This window comes from Pistacia vera, unplaced genomic scaffold (assembly GCF_008641045.1).
Source record: "Pistacia vera cultivar Batoury unplaced genomic scaffold, PisVer_v2 Contig278, whole genome shotgun sequence".
NCBI classification, from domain to species: domain Eukaryota; kingdom Viridiplantae; phylum Streptophyta; class Magnoliopsida; order Sapindales; family Anacardiaceae; genus Pistacia; species Pistacia vera.
The window spans coordinates 370570-390670 of NW_022196088.1; the positions used below are offsets into that span (position 1 = coordinate 370570).

The 20101-nt window shown below is 35.1% G+C and overlaps 1 non-coding gene across 1 annotated transcript; it reads right to left on the reverse strand.

The window, feature by feature from the left end:
* Window positions 1-4306: 4306 nt before the first annotated feature.
* On the reverse strand, window positions 4307-4413 carry LOC116133979. The gene has a single exon (XR_004128631.1). It is a non-coding gene; the product is annotated as a small nucleolar RNA R71 (small nucleolar RNA).
* Between the last annotated feature and the right edge of the window lie 15688 nt (window positions 4414-20101).

Genomic DNA, 20101 nt, shown 5'->3' on the forward strand with positions numbered 1-20101 from the left:
TACCTTGTTCGATATGCAACATCTAAAGTAGGTTTGAAATTTTAAATGCTCAAGTTCTTTCCCCTTTTAAGGTTTGACTAAATAAAAAATTTACTCTATATTAGCAGTGTTCAATTAGGGTTTTGGAGTTTAATTTGACGGACCAAAAGTAATATATGTTAGTCAAATGAAAAAAATAAAAAAAAACCTACCATGAAATTTATGAGTGGCAACATGTAGGCACACAATGTGCAGCAGAAAGGCACACGATGTGTAGCAACAGCCTACCATGTGCAGCAAATGCCTCCACACCCATGGCACATCAACATCCCACCATGGCAAAACAACAGATAGACCATGGCACTACCTAACCACACCATGGCACAACAGTAGCTCACCATGGTAGCACCGAGCCACAACCATCACCACCACCACCACCCGGCACCCAACAACCACCAACCTCGTCACCACCACCCACACCCATCAGGCCACATTGGCACCACCAAGCGCCACCACCCATATTGCCCATCATTAAGTGCCATTACCACCACATGCCACCACACACACTACCCACCAAGCCATACTAGCTATCATCAATTGCTACCACCCACACTGCCCATCAAGCCATTATTGTTGCCACCACTAAGGCACACTACCACCATCCCCTACCATGCCACCATATTGTGGTCTGTTTTCTCACAACTAGGTGCTAGGGCTTGGCACATGCCTTGGCCACCCATGGCACCAATGTGTAGCTAAATAGCCCACATTAACCTCCCATGCCTCAAAACAAGCCAAGTAGCCTTGTTGTTGCCTGTTTTGCCATATTTGGGTGTTGTTGCTAAGGTTGCTTCTCATGGCACCCATGCTTCTAGAAAGAGCCGATATCGACCGATCAAAAAGCAATGTCGCTATGAGCACTTGACTACCACAAGCTAGTTATCCTTGTAGTAACTTTACTAACACATCTATCTTCAAATTCCAAAAGTGTAAAGGATCAATAAGCCACGCTTTCACAGTTCATATTCGTACTGAAAATTAGAATCAAACAAGCTTTTATCCTTTTGCTCCACACGAGACTTCCGCCCGAATCAGCCTGTCGAGATGGGCCTTGGGTCCAAAAAAAGAAAAGTGTCCCACATCTAATTCATGGAATAAGTGAAATAATGTTAAAAGTAGTGGTATTTCACTTTCACCTTTTGGCTCCCATTTATACTATACCTCTCAAGTCATTTCACAAAGTCAGACCAAAGTCAAGCTCAACAGGGTTTTCTTTCCCCGCTGATTCTTCCAAGTCCATTTCCTTGGCTATGGTTTAGTTGGATAGTAGACATGGACAATGGGAATCTCGTTAATCCATTCATGCGCATCACTAATTAGATGACGAGGCATTTGGCTACCTTAAGAGGTCATAGTTACTCCTGCCGTTCACCCATGTTTGGTTGAATTTCTTCATTTTGACATTCAGAGCAGTGGGCAGAAATCACATTGCATAAGCATCTGCATGGACCATCGCAGTGCTTTGTTTTAATTAAACAATTAGATTCCTCTTGTCCGTGCTAGTTTTGAGTCAATTGTTTGATGCCTGAGGAAGGCCCTTGAAGGGGTTGTTCCTAGTTTGTCCCTCGGCCGACACACGACGATTCGTTCTCGCTGTAAGAACAACTCGAGTAGTCCACCAATGACCAATAGGTTCAAGACCTAGACCCTCATGCCCAGTCCTTAGAGCCAATCATTTTCCCAAAGTTACAAATCCATTTTGTTGACTTCCCTTGCCTACATTGTTCCATTAAGATGCGGTTATTAGTATGACCGAGCGTGGATGACATTTAGTCTTTCAGATTTTCAAGGGCCACCGTGGATGTACTAGGCACCATGTAACGTGCGGTGCTTTTCCAGCTACTGAACCCTACCTTCAGCTGAGAGCCGTATCTAGGGTGGGTGGGCCATTAAGATAACTCTTCCTAAGGCCCCTACTGATGTCTTTGGACTCCCTAATGTTGCTGTCAACACTCTTATACTTATTAGGGCTTGGCACTTGCCCCAACGATCAAGTATAGGTCTCACACATTGATAAGAGCTTGAAAATACATATTTATTCGATGGTTTATAGGATTATTTGTGAGAAATTAGGTTTAAATTGAGTAATTTGGCTTAAGTATTTCATAAATGTCTTTTACAGGATCACGAGTGTGTTTGAGTGTTTTCAGGGTATCCATGCTAAATGTTATGCTCAGATGAAGAATCATGTCAGCAATGAATGAGTGACAAGTAGAAACAAATAGATCAAGAATCAGAGTTGAATTGAAGAAGTTATAGAGTTTTGAAGTTAAAGAAGAGATTTTAGATTACGCTCTAGTTTGAACATGCTTTGGTGTTTTGACAATAACTTAAGCTATAGACCTTGGATTAATACTATTCCTAAACTATTGGAAAGCTGATTCAAAGGGATACATTTCATATTTTTACCACTTTTTTAGATTCTATCGTTATCATGCTTAAAAATCACTATCTCTGGAGTGCTGAGGAATGATGCAAGGTTTGAACTAAAGAAGAGGAATTTATCATCATGCCTCAACATAGTTAGTCCAGAATCAACAATGTCACAACATAGTGCCGAGGCACAGCCATGATAGCTAGAAATTTATTTTCCCTTTTTTGGCTAGGAAAATAGGGTTCGAGAGTCCTAAACTGAGTAGAATTAAGGAAAACAAAATCCTAACCCCTGTGGGGTATAAATAGAAGTCTTTTAGCATTATTTTGGGGGATTTTTGGAGAGATCAAAAGAAAAATTATTAGAAGAAAAGAAAAGAGCATTAGAATTTCTGGAGCTTTTGGAGCAAAATCATAGAGAAGTTTTTCCTTGTTCCTCTTTAAACTCATTGATTTTTTGTTTTAATAAAGATGGTTGTTTCTTTTATATTTGCTATGAACTAATTTTATTTTCTAGGGCTAAGATGAGCCCAATTTCTTGATTATGTATTGATTTATTTATGTTAATTTTTATTAAGATTTCTTCCTAAGTTTTATTATTGTGCCTAATGCTTTTGATTCTTAAGGATCCAAGAATTGAATGAATTAATGGTCTAGGTTAAGATTCAGAGTGATACATAGTTGTCTATGGTAGTAAAACCATAGGTTGAGCGAACGCTAGAGATAGGTTACCGCGATTTGTAAGGTTTTGGTAAACTCCATAGAGCGTAATGATCTCCAATTGATTAAATCTGATTAGAGAAAATTCGGGTCAGTAATTAGGAGTAAATTTGATAATTGTTCAAGATAACATTATTGGAAATTTAGGGAGTTTGACCCATAGAAAGAGCTCAATTAAATTAGCATAAGTTATCAACACATAGGAATAAGAGTTGGTGTGAAATCTATGCCCTAGGTCTAGTCATCTTACATTAAAACCAAAGATTTATTTAGTTGTTTTCTTTTCAGTTTTGGTATTAAAATTCAATTGTTTATTTTAGTTTTTCTTGATAAAATTTGGATTAACAAATAGTAATAGGATAGTTTAATTTGGTAATTGATAGTAGTAATTCCCTTGGGTTCGACATCCATATTTGTACACTTTATTACTTGCATAGTTTCGTGCACTTGCAAAAATCACAACAAATTTTTGGCTCCATTGCCGGGGAATTTTTTTTTTTTTTTATAATATAATTATGTGCTATTTAGTTGCTAATTTGATTTTTTTTTTTTTTTGTTTTTGTATTTTTTTTTTTTTTTTAAGATCTTGGAGAGCTTATGTTCTAAAGGTGTTGAGCTTGATCCTTTCGATTATGAGATTGAGAGAACTATTGGAAAGTTGAGAAAAGTAAGAAGACAGGCTAGCACACAAGAATCCAATCCAATGGCTGATTCGACAATAGGAGATGATCATGGAAACACTGACGAGGAAGTCCATGGGAATGATGCAGAAGGGGGTAATGTGGCTGGTGGAGCAATGGTTATCCAAAAAGTGTTGAAGGACTACTCTAGTCCTACTATTGAAGGGTGTTATTCTAGCATTAGGAGACCACCTGTTCAAGCAAATAATCTCGAGATAAAGCCAACCATTATTCAGATGACACAGCATTCAGTACAATTCGCAGGGTTGTCTAGTGATGATCCTAACTTACATATTGCCAATTTTCTGGAGCTATGCAACACATTCAGACATAATGGGGTATCTGATGATGCAATTAGGCCAAGGCTTTTCCCATTCTCTCTTCAGGATAAAGCTAAGGTTTGGTTCATTTCTCTACAACCTGGAAGTATCATGACTTGGAATGAGTTAGTTTAGGCATTTTTTATGAAATATTTTCCACCTATCAAGTCTGCCAAGATGAGAAGTGACATTATAAATTTTTACCAGAAAGATATGGAGTCACTTTATGAAGCTTGGGAAAGGTACAAAGATCTCTTATGAAAGTGTCCTCACCATGGGTTGCCAATATGGTCGCAAATGCAAACGTTTTACAATGAGTTGATGCCAAATATACAAGCTATGATAGATATTGCAAGTGGGGGAGATTTGAATAACACAACACCAAAGGAAGCCTATAATTTGATTGAAGTGATGGCAAGCAATAACTACATGAGGCCTTCGGAGAGATATTTAACAAGGACATCAACAAGAGTGCACGAAGTTGATAGCTACATCATATTGGTTACCTAACTTTCAGCCATCCAAAAGCAATTGGGAGTTGCCCTAAAGGTAAATGCTATTGAATTGTCTTCTCTAACTTGTGAAATTTGTACAGGGAATCACTTGTTAAAGGATTGTCAAGAAGGGAATCCATTTGCTCAACCGGAACAAGCTAACTATGTCAACAATTTTCAATAAGGGCAAGGGAATCTGTACTTTAGCACATACACTCCAGCATGGCACAATCATCCAAATTTTTCGTGGAGCAACAACAATGAGCACAAACCACCATCGAGCGTCCAACCTCAAGAAAAGAAATCCAACATGGAGAATGTGCTTCCAAAGTTTATGGAGGAATCGAGTAAAAGATTTGACAAGAAAGAAATATGAAGTCTTGTTGCAAAATCAATCCGCTTCCATAAGGAACCTTGATGCTCAAATGGGACAAATATATAGTATTTGTTGAAATTTAGTACAAACTAGTATTAAAATAGCAGAAAATCTAGTAGCAAAATAGTGGAAGAATAACAGCAAAATAGCAAAAAACCAACAAGAAAAAAAAAAGCAGTGAGACAACAGCAAAATAGAAATGATACAGCAATGAAATAGCAATGAAACAGCAACATCAAGGCATGCAAAAGCACTATCCTTAAGATTAGAATTCCACTCCTATTGGAAGAATCTTCATGGTGCAAAAAGGCTCAACAATTGACTGACCTCCAGGATACAATGACGAACCTCCTTTTAGAGTGCACACTCTTTAGAAGTTTAGAACAATATAAGACAAAATAGTAGTGGTGAAGAGTTGGAAATAATAAGAGAGTGAAGAAAAATGCAGAAGCAACATACAAATTCTATCAAGTGAGAAGATTGTATGTTGAAAAGAGAACAACACTCCCTTTTTATACTTGACAATTTCCGTTTTTCCCCTCCTAATTTTCCACATGTAACAACCATTTTTTAAATCAAAAAATTGAAATTGCCACCAACTTTTTAAAGCTCCAAAAACTGTCATTGAATTAATTGCCTAACAGTTATTTCTTAAATTAAAATTTGAAACTGTCATTGCTTTAATTGCATAACAGTCCAAACATTGATTAATTGTTATAAAGGATTGGTATTTTGAAATACCATATCAACCAACTTTATAACAATCCCCCACATATTTCAAAATAACCAATTACCACTAATTATAGAACTTAATGTTTATGAGTTTGTGTCTTTCGGACAATGAACCAATCATTGAGTAACTAAACGTGAATTACAGAAATTTGGTGAAACTAGGTTTCTATGAACCAAAAATTTCTTTATGTAATTCAGAGGATTAGTTCCTCACACTAAATTCTTTGCATTATATATTGTTCTATGGTTCGTCACTTTATGGCCTTGTACCAGCCTGGATTTCATGAGTGCTCTAGAGATGCCTGCCTAAGCTCTCATAGGATTCGACCCAATTCCACACTCATAGAGGTAAATTTCAATAAGGTGTGAATTGCAGTTTTTTCCACACCACCATTTTATGTTGGCTATGGATTTCATTAAGAGTAATTTTACTCAACCTTATTCACTGCAATTAGTATTATCTCACATAGGGAGAACTTTCTATAGATATAAAATTCGTTAATACTTATCAAGACAACAAGTGACTTGTTATTACCCTTATGAACCTACTTCATGGGATCTCCAATCACATAGGTAAGGTTACCATCACTCTTGTCTTAGGCTTTAGGCATAAGTTTCATCCCCCTCGACATGTATTCCACTAACCTTCTACTCAGAGGTTTAGTCAGAGGATCGGCCAAATTTAACTCTGACTTCACAAAGTCTTTGCTCACTACCCCAGATTCTAGCAACTACTTTATAAGGGTATGTCTTATCTGGATATATTTATTTTTCCCAATATAAATTTTGCTCTTTGCTCTAGCTATTGCGGCCTGACAATCTCAATGGATTGATACTAAAATAGGAGGGTGAGTTTCAATGGGAAGATCTGCTAAGAGATTCCTTAACCACTCAGCCTTAGAACATTCCTTTTCTAAGGCGATAAGCTTAGACTCCATGGTAGACCAAGCTATGCAAGTTTGTTTGGAAGACTTCCATGACACAACACCTCCAGCAAGTGTAAAGATATAACCACTTGTGGATTTTATTTCATTTGAATCTGATATCCAATTGGCATTAGAATATCCTTCTAATACAAGTGGTGTACTTCCAAACATTATCCCATAATCAATGGTGCCCTTCAAATATCCAGCAACTCTTTCTAATGCTATCCAATGATTCTTATCAGGATTATGAGTATACCTACTTAATCTACTGACAGCATAAGCAATATTTGGCCTCACACTATTCATTAAGTACATAAGGCTACCAATGATTTGGGCATATCTATTTTGACTCACACTATGTTGTGTATTTTTCTTAAGTTGAGTATTTCCATCATAAGGAGTTGAGACATGTTTACTGTCTGAATACCCAAATTTCCTTAAGAAATTTTCAACATAGTGTTGTTGCGATAACTTAAGACCATCATTTATCTTAATGATTTTAATCCCAAGAATAGCATTTGCCTCTCCCATATCTTTCATATCAAAATTTGAGGCAAGAAACTCCTTAGTCTTAATTATCGCATCCATATTATTAGCACTAAATATTAACATGTCATCAACATGGAGACATATTATTATATAAGTGTTGTCTTCAAATGATTTAGAATATAAACATTTATCTGAATCATTAATTGTATAACCATTTGAGACTAACACTTGGTCAAACTTCTCATGCCATTGTTTTGGTGCCTATTTAAGTTCATAAAGAGACTTTACCAGTTTGCACACTTTATGCTCATTACCTGGGATAACACAACCCTTTGGTTGTTTCTTATAAATTTCTTCATCCAGATCTCCATTAAGAGAAGCTACCTTTACATCCATTTGATGTATATGTAATTTGTAAACTGCAGCTAAAGCAATTAAGACTCTAATTGATGCTATTCTTGTTACAGGAGCATAAGTGTCAAAATAATCTATATCTTTCTTTTTTGTATAACCTTTGGCAACCAATCTTGCCTTGTATTTATCAATTGATCCATCAGTCTTTAATTTCTTTTTAAATATCCATTTGCACCCATTGGTTTAGTTCCTAGAGGCAAATCAACTACTTCTCATGTATGATTACTCATATTGGACTCAATTTCATTATTTACTGCCTGTTTCCAAAGGGATGCATCGCAAGAAGTCATTGGTTCTTCATAAGTCTGAGGATCATTCTCTGTAAGAAAGGCAGAGTAATCATCACCAAAACTTTTGGCTTTTCTTACTCTCTTACTTCTCCTTATTTCTAACTCTAAACTTTCAGAAGAATTCTGAAGAGTTTCATTTTGAGGAGAACTCTCAAAAGTTTCATTTTGAGGTAAAGCCTTTCTACAATTGATTTTCTTAGGAAAAACATTCTCAAAGAAATCTGCATTTTTAGATTCAATGATTGTGTTTGCATCACACAAACCAACCTCTTGCTTTATTCCCATGAATCTATAAACAACACTGTTATGAGAATAACTTGTAAACATACAATCAATAGTCCTGGGTCCTAACCTTTTCCTTTTAGGTTTAGGAATCAGGACTTTATCAAAACTCCCCATACTTTAAAATATTTTTGGTTAGGTACATGACCTTTTCCTGTTTTCTTAAAAAGAATTATGTTATGTACATAACAAGTTTAAACCATAGCTTCCCCCCACAAAATCAAAGGTGCTCCAAAACTAATCAACATAGTATTCACCATTTCATTTAAAGTTCTTTTTCTCCTTTCAGCAACTCCATTAGATTGAGGAGAATAAGGAGGTGTAGTCTCATGTATAATACCATGATCTCTACAAAAGGAATCAAAGTCATTTGACTAATATCTGCCTCCTCTATCCATTCTTAACCTTTTAATTTTCTTATTGAGTTGATTTTCAACTTCATTTTTATAAGTTAAGAACATTTTAATTGTTTCATCTTTACTTCTCAATAAGTATACTCTGGCATATCTAGAGTGATCATCAATAAAAGTTATATAAAACTTTTTTCCTCCTCTAGTCATGGTTTGTTTCAAATCTCCAAGATCATTGTCAATTAAATCGAGAAGCTCATTTTCTCATCTAGAACTGGTTTACGAGTCTTTTTAGTGAATTTAGATTCCACACACACATCAAATTTATCAATATTTGAAATATTGACATTTGATGATAAGCCAAATTCTTTCATCTTTTTCAGATAACTATAATTCACATGACCTGATCTACCATGCCATAAATCTATTGAATCAATAACATAAGTAGAAGAAGATGCATTTTCATTCATAATAATATTAAGTACATTGAGTTTAAATAACTCTCCAGAACAATGACCCTTCCCAACACAAGCCCCATTCTTGGACATTACAATTTTGTCACCCTCAAAGGAGACTTTCACTCCAGCCTTTCCCAATATATAAACAAATACAAGATTATATCAAACTTTTGGAACCTGTAAAACATTACTTAGTGAGAGGGTTTTCCCATAAGTAAGTTTGAGAAGAATTTTTCTCTTTTTCAAAATAGGAGTAGAGCGGGAATCACCAAGGTAAACACATTCTTCTCCATCCCTCACTAGTATGTATTCATAGAAAGAATTTATATCTCCACAAATATGCTTTGTGGCCCCAGAATCAATTATCAATTCTTTCTTTTCATCAACCATGTTCACTTATGAGACAACCACAACAGCAATAACATCATCTCCCTTAGCCAGATTAGCTTTAAGAGGATTTTTGTTGTCTCCAATTTTTCTGTATCTGCATTGGCTAGAAAAATGTCCAATTTTCCTACACACAAAACAATGTCCTTTCTTTTTGAAAGTATTGGGGTTCTAGTTGTTAAAAAATCTCTTGTTAATGTTCTTAAAACTTTGCAGTTTCTTGTTCTTAGGTTTAGGAGGAACCACTTGGTTTTCAACAACATTAGCCTTGGATGTCAATTCCTTGGCCTTATCGGCTTTATCTCTAAGCCTATTTGTCTTCTCAATCTAATATGTACTATCACATCTTCTAAGCTCATTTGCTTTCGCTTATGTTTCACACTGTTCTTATAAACTCTCCACGAATCTGGTAGTTTCTCAATTAAACATCCAGCTACAAAAGTTTCAGGGAGAATTATTTCTTCATTTTTCAAGTCATTTATTTGTAAATGATAATCATGGACTTGCATGGATACCTCTTTTTCTTCTACCATTTTAAAATCTAGGAAATTTCCTATGGCATATTTTTGTGATCCAGTATCCTCAACAACATATTTCTCTTTCAATGTTGTCCATATCTCATGTGCAGTCTTATAAGCGCAATAAACATCATAAAGCTCATTCGATAATGTACCGAGGATAGTATGATGACATACCTTATTTCCTTTCTTTCATGTGTCAAGTTTTTGATCAAAATTGTCCACTTTAGGTTTTGGTTCTTCTGATGTGAGGTACTCTACAAAACCAAGCACATCCAGGGAGTTGAACATTTTTCTTGCCACCTTTTGAAATGAGCTCCGGCAAAGGGCTCAATTTTGGAGATGTCAGGAAGAGACTTCGTGGTGAGAATTACAATGTCCATTTTGACAGATTTCACTTAAATTTTGATCTTAAGATTATTGAAATTTAATGCAAATTAGTAGAAAATCTAGCAACGAAACAGTGGAAGAACAACTGCAAAACAATAGAAAACCAACAAGAAAACAACAACAATAATAGCAGCAAGACAACAACAAAATAGCAATGATATAGTAGTGAAATGGCAACAAAACAGCAACCTCAAGGTGTGCAAAAGCACTGTTCTTAAGATCAAATTTCCACCCCTATTGGAAGAATCTTCTTGATGCAAAAAGTCTCAACAGCAGACTGACCTCTAGGATACAATGATGAACCTCCTTTTACAGTGCACACTCTTTAGAAGTCTAGAACAATATAAGACAAAATAGTTGTGGTGAAGGAGAGTTGGAAAGAATAAGAGAGTGAAGAAAAATGAAGAAGCAACATACAAATTATGTCAAGTGAGAAGATTGTATGTTGAAAAGAGAACAACACCCCCTTTTTATACTTGACAATTTTTGTTTTTCCCCTCTTAATTTTCCACATGTAACAACCATTTTTTAAATAAAAAAACTGAAACTGCCACCAACTATTTAAAGCTCCAAAAACTTTATTGAGTTAATTGCATAACAACCATTTCTCAAATTAAAAATTGAAATTGTCATTGCTTTAATTGCATAACAGTCCAAGCATTGATTAATTGTTATAAAAGATTGGTATTTTGAAATACCTTATCAACTAGCTTTATAATAATGTCTTGGTGGGAAGAGTTCAAGGAACGTTTCCAAGTGATACTGAGAAGAATCCAAAGGAGAAACTCAATGCTATCATGTTGAGAAGTGGTAGGGAGTTGAAGGAATCAAGCAAGGAAGAAGAAAAAGGGCAAAAACTAGAAGTGGACAAAAGTGACCATGCCACAGCACATAAGAAACCAGAAGCAAGCATGCTCTGGCACAGTGCCATGACATAGCAGAGGACAGAAGCAAGAGTGCTGCGGCACAGCAGTAGAATCTGACAAAACTCCTCATGTTGCAACGAATGATGAAACGACCCTTCCATACCCTCACAGAGTGTAGAAAAAGAGATTGGATGAGTAATTTGGTAAGTTTATGGATATGTTTCAAAGCTTACACATAAATATTCTTTTTGTAGATATGTTGGAGCAAATGCTGAAGTATGCCAAGTTCTTAAAGGAGATTCTTACACACAAAAGGAGGTTTGAATAACATGAGATGATTATGCTTATCAAAGAGCGTAGTGTGCTACTTTTGAAGAAATTACCACCAAAACTCAGAGATCCAGGGAGTTTTATGATTCCATGCACTATTGGTAGTTTACATTTTGATAAGGTTTTATGTGATCTAAGTGCTAGTGTAAATTTGATGTCCTTTTCAATTTATAAGAAACTAGGCCTAGGGGAAGTAAAACCAACCACTGTTCATCTTCAATTAGCAGATAGGTCTATAAAATATCCTAGGGCAGTAGTAGAGGATGTCTTAATAAAAGTAGATAAACTATTTTTCCTGATAGATTTTATTGTATTAGATATGGAAGAAGATTTAGAGGTGCCTCTAATTTTAGGAAAACCTTTTCTAACTATGGGTAGAATGTTGATCGATGTTCATTAAGGAAAACTAATCTAGGTAGAGGATGAACAAGTAGAATTTAATGTGTTTGATGCTATGAAATACCCATCTGGGGTAGAGTCTTGCTTTAAGATTAGCATTGTTAATGAGACTGTGGGTAAACCATTAGAAGAAAACTACCCAAGTCCACCCCTAGAAAATTGTTTAGCCAACTCTAGGATTATAGAGGCCGAAATCGAGAATGAGAGGGTGCATGGTCAGCGATTAAAACCTTATGAAGATGGTGGATTTGAAGATGAATGGGTTGTGATTCTCCTTGACGCTCCAGATTGAAGAGAACAAAGATTCGAGCTTACGACTCTAATAAAACGCTTCTTTGGAGGCAATTGTAGCTCTTTACTTTAATTTTTATTTTTGTTTTGAATTTATTTTAGATTTTCGTTTAATGTGTTAGGTTGTGATAACTTTAGTTTGGTTTAATATGTTAGTTGTTTATGTTTCATCCATAATTTCTTTTATGTACACTAAATTGGCCAAGAAAGACGTATAGTTTGTTTTATTTTGACTAGATTTCCGATGACTATTGGACATGACAAACATTATGCATGCCTTCACAAGATTATCTCCACAGAAATGTTGCGCATGAAGGGTATTGTAGTTGTTCTCTTTGCACATTAAGGACAATGCCCATATCTAACATTGGGGGTAAGGAATATTATTTTTTTATGGCCAAATTTAGTTTCGTTTGATGGAAATCTTTGAATATCTTTTGTTTTTAATTATCTCTTTAGAATCTTTTGGGTGGAATTGTTTTAGGTGTGTTGTAGGGTCAAAGAGTCAATGTATTTTGTTTTGTTTTGCAACTCATACACAAGTCAATGATAAGACCATGATTGCGATGCATTTGTAACATTGAGAATATATTAACTTTCGCGTAGTGTAAGGATGGTAGTGGATGACAATTGCATCTAGTTATGACTCTCTTGTGATGGGTTTGATTAGTTTAATAATTCGGAAGCTTAGAGACGTTTTATGTGTGCTCTTATGGGCAATAATTTTTTTGTGAAAATAATGCATAAACTCTAGAACTCATTTGATAACCACTTGAGGCGAAATCCTAGAATCCATATTTCATAGGGAAGGATAAGTTTCTTTGGAACAATTGAGCCTTTCAGGCCAACCTTTATTATTTTATCCTTAGGTAACCCTTTGAGCCTATTATATAGACTTGGTAAGCCTTATTTTTTTTTTTTTAAAACGTACTATATCTTAGCTTGATGATGAAGCCTAAAACACTTTCCCGACCCATCTTATTGTGAGAGACTTAATTTGGTGTGACATTAGAAGAAAAACTCATGAAAAGAAGTGTGGTAGAGGAACATAAATGTATCTTTTGGACCACAACTTGAGTATGTGCAATGAGATAGGTTGGGGGTTGAAAAAAAAAATAGTAGAAGCAAGGTGGGGTAGACAATTGTTTTTACAAGTTACTATCTTCCTATGAAAAAAAAAAGTGCAAAAGAAAAAAAAAATTGCAGAAAAATAGGAAGAAGTAGGTAGTGAGAAGAACATGGAATGAGGTTTACATTAAATGAGGGTTGGTGCAGTTGTTAGAAGAAAGAGTTCAATGAATGTGAAATAGTAGTGGGTGAATGAGAAGGAAAGCAAAGAGGAGATTGTTCATGGTCATTTACTGTAAAATATTAAGTCTCTTACATTTTGTTAAAATTCCTTTTCGTTCTTTCATAAACCATTACCCTAGCCTAATGTTACAACCATGATAAAGATCTAATGATCCGAGGTAGTGAATGGATTCTACATTAGTGGAGAGTGGTTTGAAAAGTGAGCCTATGGAGTTTGATTGTACATTTGTTATTGTTTTTCTCACTTTGCCTATGAAAGCTATGCATAAAATCATCTGGGTTTTGGATGAATGGTTTGTGAATGATTATGCGAGAGTCAATAACAAAAATGTAGTTGAAATTTGCTTATTCTTTATATTTGCATGTTGTTAATTATTAAATTCTTTCATATTGACAAAATCTTTGAGACAAATACATTTATGGTTCTAAACTTTTTGTATGAGTCATTTGTTTTTAAGTCTAGGTTTGATTTGGATGTTTGTGGGTATCATCATTGAAAACCCTCACAAGACTACCACTCATCCAGCTAGGGCCACCTAGGGGTTTAAAGGCTTTGTGCATACGCTAAATGCAACAATGTCAATCTACAGAAGTGATTTAGGATAGTTTAGATATAGGTTTTATTTTATTTTTAATTTTCAAGTTAAAAAACTTGCTTTGTCGCTTAGCTTGCTAGGGACTAGCAAGAAGTTAGTTGGGGGTTGTGATAAGAGATTGAAAATACATATTTACTAAATGGTTTATAGGGATTATTTGTGGAAAATTAGGTTTAAATTAATTAATTTGGCTTAATTATTTCATAAATGTCTTTTACGGGATCACGGGTATGTTTAAGTGTTTTCAAGGTATCTATGCTAAATATTATGCTCAGATGAAGAATTATGTTAGCAACGGAATGAGTGATGGGTAGAAACAAACGGATCGAGAATCAGAGTTGAATTGAAGAAGTTATGGAGTTTTGAAGTTAAAGAGGAGATTGTAGATTAAGCTTTAGTTTGAGCATGCTTTGGTGGTTCGACAATAACTCATGTTGTAGACTCAGATTAAGACTATTCTTGGACTATTGGAAAGCTGATTCAAAGGGATACATTTCACATGTTTACCAGTTTTCTAGATTCTGTCGTTATCATGCTAAAAAATTACTATCTCTAGAGTGCTGAGGAATGATACAGGGTTTGAATTGAAGAAGAAGAATTTATCATCATGCCGCAGCACTGTGCCATAGCACAGTTAGTCCAGAATCAACAATGCTACAGCATAGTGCCGGGGCACAGTCACAACAACTAGAAATTTATTTTTTGTTTTTGACTAGGAATATAGGGTTCAAGAGTCCTAAATTGAGTAGAATTAAGGAAAACAAAACCCTAACCTTGTGGGATATAAACAGAAGGCTTTTAGCATTATTTTAGGGGATTTTTGGAGAGATCAAAAGAAAAACTATTAGAAGAAAAGAAAAGAGCATCATAATTTTTGGAGCTTTTGGAGCAAAATCATAGAGAAGTTTTTCCTTGTTCCTGTTTACACTCATGATTTTTGTTTCAATAAAGATGGTTGTTTCTTTTATATTTTCTATGAAACGAATTTTATTTTCTAGGGCTAAGATGTAGCCCAATCTCCAGATTATGTGTTGATTTATTTATGTTAATTTTTATTAAGATTTCTTCCTAAGTTTTATTATTATGCCTAATGCTTTTGATTCTTAAGGATCCAAGAATTGAATGAATTAGTGGACTAGGTTGAGATCGAGAGATGATACTTAGTTATTCTACAGTAGTAAAACCATAGGTTGAGAGAACGCTAGGGATAGGTTACCGCGATTTATGATTTATGTGGTTTTGGTAAACTCCATAGAGCGTAACGATCTTTAGTTGCTTAAATTTGATTAGAGATAATTCAGGTTAGTAATTAGGAGTAAATTTGATAATTGTTCGGGAGAAAATTATTGGAAATTTAAGGAGTTTGGCCTGTAAAAACAGCTTAATGAAATTAGCATAAGTTATTAATACATAAGAATAAGAGTTGGTGTGAAATCTATGCCCTAGGTCCAGTCATTTTGCACTAAAACCAAGGATTTATTTAATTGTTTTCTTTTCAGTTTTGTTATTAAAATTCAATTGTTTATTTTAATTTAGGTTTTTCTTAATAAAATTTGGATTAATTAAATAGTAATAGGATAGTTTAATTTGGTAATTGATGGTAATAATTCCCTTGGGTTCGACATCCATATTCGTACACTTTATTACTTGCACGATTTTGTACACTTGTAAAAATCACAACACGCATAAGCGCCATCCATTTTTGAGGGTAGTTGATTCGGCAGATGAGTTGTTACACACTCCTTAGGGGATTTCGACTTCTATGATTAGCATCGTGTTGTCTTAATCGACCAACACCCTTTATGGGTTCTAAGTTAGCATGCAGTTGGGCACCATCACCCAGCTTCCAATTGATCCCACATCGCATTTCTACTTACTAAAAATAGCCCACTTAGAGCTCTCAATTCTGTGGCATGACTCAATGAAGCAATCGCATCGTACTAACTATTTAAAGTTTGATAATCGGTCAAGTGCATTGAGCCTCCAATGCCTCTAATCATTGGCTTTACTTGAAAGAATTCATATGCAGGCTACAACTATCATGAGGGAAACTTCAGACGCAGCCATTTACTAGACGGTTTGATTAATCTTTCGCCCCTATAACCAAGTCAGCTGAATGATTTGTAAGTCAGTATCGCTGCGAGCCTCCCATAGAGTTTCCTCTGGCTTTGCCCCACTCAAGCATAGTTCACCATGTTTTAGTTCCCGATAGGCATGCTCACACTCGAACCCTTCATAGAAGATCAAGTTCGATTGGCAGTGCAACCTGTGAGGGATACCACCAATCAGTTTCCTTGTGCCTTACGCGTTCACTAGCCCATTGACTCGCACGCATGTCAAACTCCTTTGTTCATGCTCCAAGAAATGCCAAATGAGGAGCTTGTAGGCCGACACCAAGAGCGTGCAAGTGTCGAAGCACGCCTTGTGGTGCACACTGCCAACCACAACCATAGCGACAACATCTCCACGGGCGTATCAACAGCCTAGACTTAGGTCGCCATTGCAATCTACATCAGTCAATGATGAGAATGCAAAATGTCATATTTACCCCCTTAATTTCTAGTCTTTTATACTTATTTTCTACCTAAATGTACTCATTATTATTCTATTTTGATTTAGGATGCAAATGGAGGCGTTACTTGTAAAACGGAACTAATTAAGCGAATTCGGATAGTTTCGACATCAGTTCGTAATCTGGGCATAACTCTCTCATCCAAGCTCCGATTGAGATGATTCAAAATTATGTGGAACGCTAAGAAAGAGATCTACAACTTTCATGTTTTTAGTTTGGAGAGATACTCACTGCATCAAGGTTGTAATCGGGCTTGAAGTTGACGCACTTGCACTACCGACGTTCTGGAACATTCTGCCTTGTCATGCAAGTCAAATAGACAGTTTATTATTGGAAGATTTGAAGACCTGTTGCGCGCAAGTTACAACTGGAATCACCACTTTTCTATTTTGTATTAAGGCTTTATTTTATTTTCAATTACTCAGATTAGGATAAAGGTTATTTTGGGATTTTAGAATATTTTTAGGAGATTTAGATTTAGTAGAATTAAAATTCGAATTGGATTTTTTAGAGAGAGGGAGATCAAATTAGGGATTACACATAATCACACACGCCTCTATTTCTCTCTGGCTGGAATTCGATTTCTTTTGAGTTTTTCATAGCCATGAGCGGCTAAACTTTTAGAACTTGGTCGAAGGAAATGGAGGCCTCAGAATCAATAAAACTGTGAGATCTAATTTAATTTTTTTTAGTGTTCAATTTAAGTTTTGAGTATTTGATGTTTTGCTATGCATATTGTCATGATTGTTGCGTTTAATTACTAGGAGGCCTACTAGTTTATTATTTGTTGCAATCTACTGCTAAGTTAGATATCAAATCCGTAATTGTTTGATCCCTTTAACTTGTGAAGCAATTAGGGTTTAAGAATTTGCTACATCAGGAATTATTAAGTCTTAAGAAGAACATTCAACTAAATTAAATACAACCGCTTGAGTTTGTGTTGTTTAGCTTCATCGATCTCTTTAGTTCTTAAGGCTGCCACCAATTCCTCTTTAGCGCTTGTCTATGTTGTTTAGTAGTAAGATTAATTAGATCGCTTGTTTCCTAATTAACTAAAACTAAGGAGAGATAGGAATAGTTCCAACGGTGAATACTCAGAGTAAGAATTGATTTATTTTTGCATCAATGATCAGTTGTTTTTGCATCAATGATAAGTTATAAGATTCTGATGGTGGATGTTGACTTAAACCAAGGTTCGTTATTTTGATTGATTTCGTTAGTTTAATTTGAATTGTTTTTTTTCCTGAAATTGTTTCTGTTTTACTCAACAACCCCCCCCCCCCCCCCCCACCCCCCCCCCCCCCCCCGCCAAAAAAAAAAAAAAAAGCCTTGTTCACATAACATAAAATTCGGCTCGACACTCTCCGTGGGAACGATCCCTACTCACACTACTACGTGTATGTTTAGGGTTTTAATTCTGGGTGCCTATGACAGCACACCAGTCAACATCCCATGCTGATCAATGGACCGGCTCGTTACCATTCCACATCCAACCAGAGTGCATCGATAGCCTCATCCGCTTCACTTCAGACACTCTTTAACTCTCTTTTCAAAGTCTTTTTCATTTTTCCTTCCTCCTTGGTATCACTCCGCTCCCCCCTCTTCCCCAATACATAACTAGAACCATAACCAGAAGAAGAACCACCATGCTTGATGGATTTCTCGTACTTGTCAATCAGTTCCAAACAAGATTTTGAATCTTCAGTCCAAGAATCAAAGGAAACTGAAAATGGAAGATGCATCGATATCTTTGCAATTGAAAAGGACGCCAATGTCGCAAAGAATACTCAACTCCTTGCTCTTCTTCTTCAAACATTGTAGTCTCTTTGGGTTCTTTCGTGTCGCCATTATCACTTATAGAGAGAGCGAGAACGCAAAAAATAATCTGAGAGTACCAGTGAATGAATGAATTTGTTACCTGCAGGTTCCTTTAAACAGCTGGACCTGGCGCCAATGAACATTTGGCCGTTGGGATAAAAAAAATAGTACTTTCTTTTTTTATTCAGAGAATTTTTGGGTCAATTAGGATCGGGAGAACAAATGCTTTTTGGGCTTCAAAATGGTACGGGAGTAGAATATATAATCCAGGCAATGACCATTAGCCCTTATCAAATAGATCATTATCTCCTATTGTTGTATACATCATTATTATATTTTTTTTAAACTTCTCTTTAAACTCCATTTAATATTAAATATAGTCTTGCTTAATTAGAGATGGGCGCGGCTCGGGTTGGGGTTATGGAATAGGGTCCTCGTCCCCATAGCCGACTCTTTGGAAAATACATGTACTTGAGTTGGGGGTGTCAAGGAATCCCCATCCCCGACCCGTAGGGATTAGATGATCCCCATTCCCTACCCACCCCTGTTCATGTAATATACTGCCTGTGGGGAATACCCCCCTACTGGGAAGTAGTCCCTCTGGGGAAATTTCCCCACAGATGGGGAATAATCCTTGTTGGCCATTTCTAATTTCTATATAAATTGCATCAGCTTTATGCCTTAAACATCTTAAAGAGTCATAGCGGGGAACTTGCAACTGCCATGAGTCCAACAATTATCCAAGTATCCAAAATAAATCAAATATAAACTAAAATAGGGCTAATTAGTTTATCTGTTAAGTTAAACATAGTGTTGCATAGGACATAACCTACATTCAGAACCTTTTGTTGTGAAAATCCCCAAAAAATCATTAGAAGCTAATTCTGTATGAAAAATATGTCAATTTGAGAGATTAATTGTTTAACATATATATATATATATATATATATATATATATATAACTTTTTTTTATTAATATTTTCTTTTTAATAAATTTAGAGGGTTACTGGTTAGATAATATTTTCAATTAATTATAAATGTGTTTAATATTAATCAATCTCTTCCAAAAAACAAATAAATAAATAATTTGATAAATTTTGACATTGGACAATTTGGAGTTTTGGACTTGTGAATTCATACATCTTAGATTAAGAGTTCCAATTTCTATTAGATTATGTTACTTTGTTAATAGTTTATATTTAATTTAAAAATTATTAAATTAAAATGTACAGTGACATTATATATTTTATTTATGTTTGAGAATAAATTAATATTATTCATTATAGGCTACAATTCATTAATTCATTACATTAATAATAATAAAAATAATAAAACTTCACATAAGAAATATTATTTCATTATTGAAGATTTCAATAGTGATTAGTTTGATAATATTCAATAAATATATCAAAAATTATTAAATTAAAATGTATAATGACATAATATATTTTACTTATTTTGAGAATATATTAATGTGATTCATTATAGGCTATAATTCATTAATTCATTGCATTAATAATACTAAAAAGAGTAAACGACATATTCCCACCCAAGGTTTGACGAAATCCTATGTTAGTACCATATGTTCTATTAATTCCAGATTCCCACCCTTAAAGTAACAATGTTATGAATTTTTAGGGTTTAAAGGGTGCAATTACCATAATGCCCTTAACCCTAAAT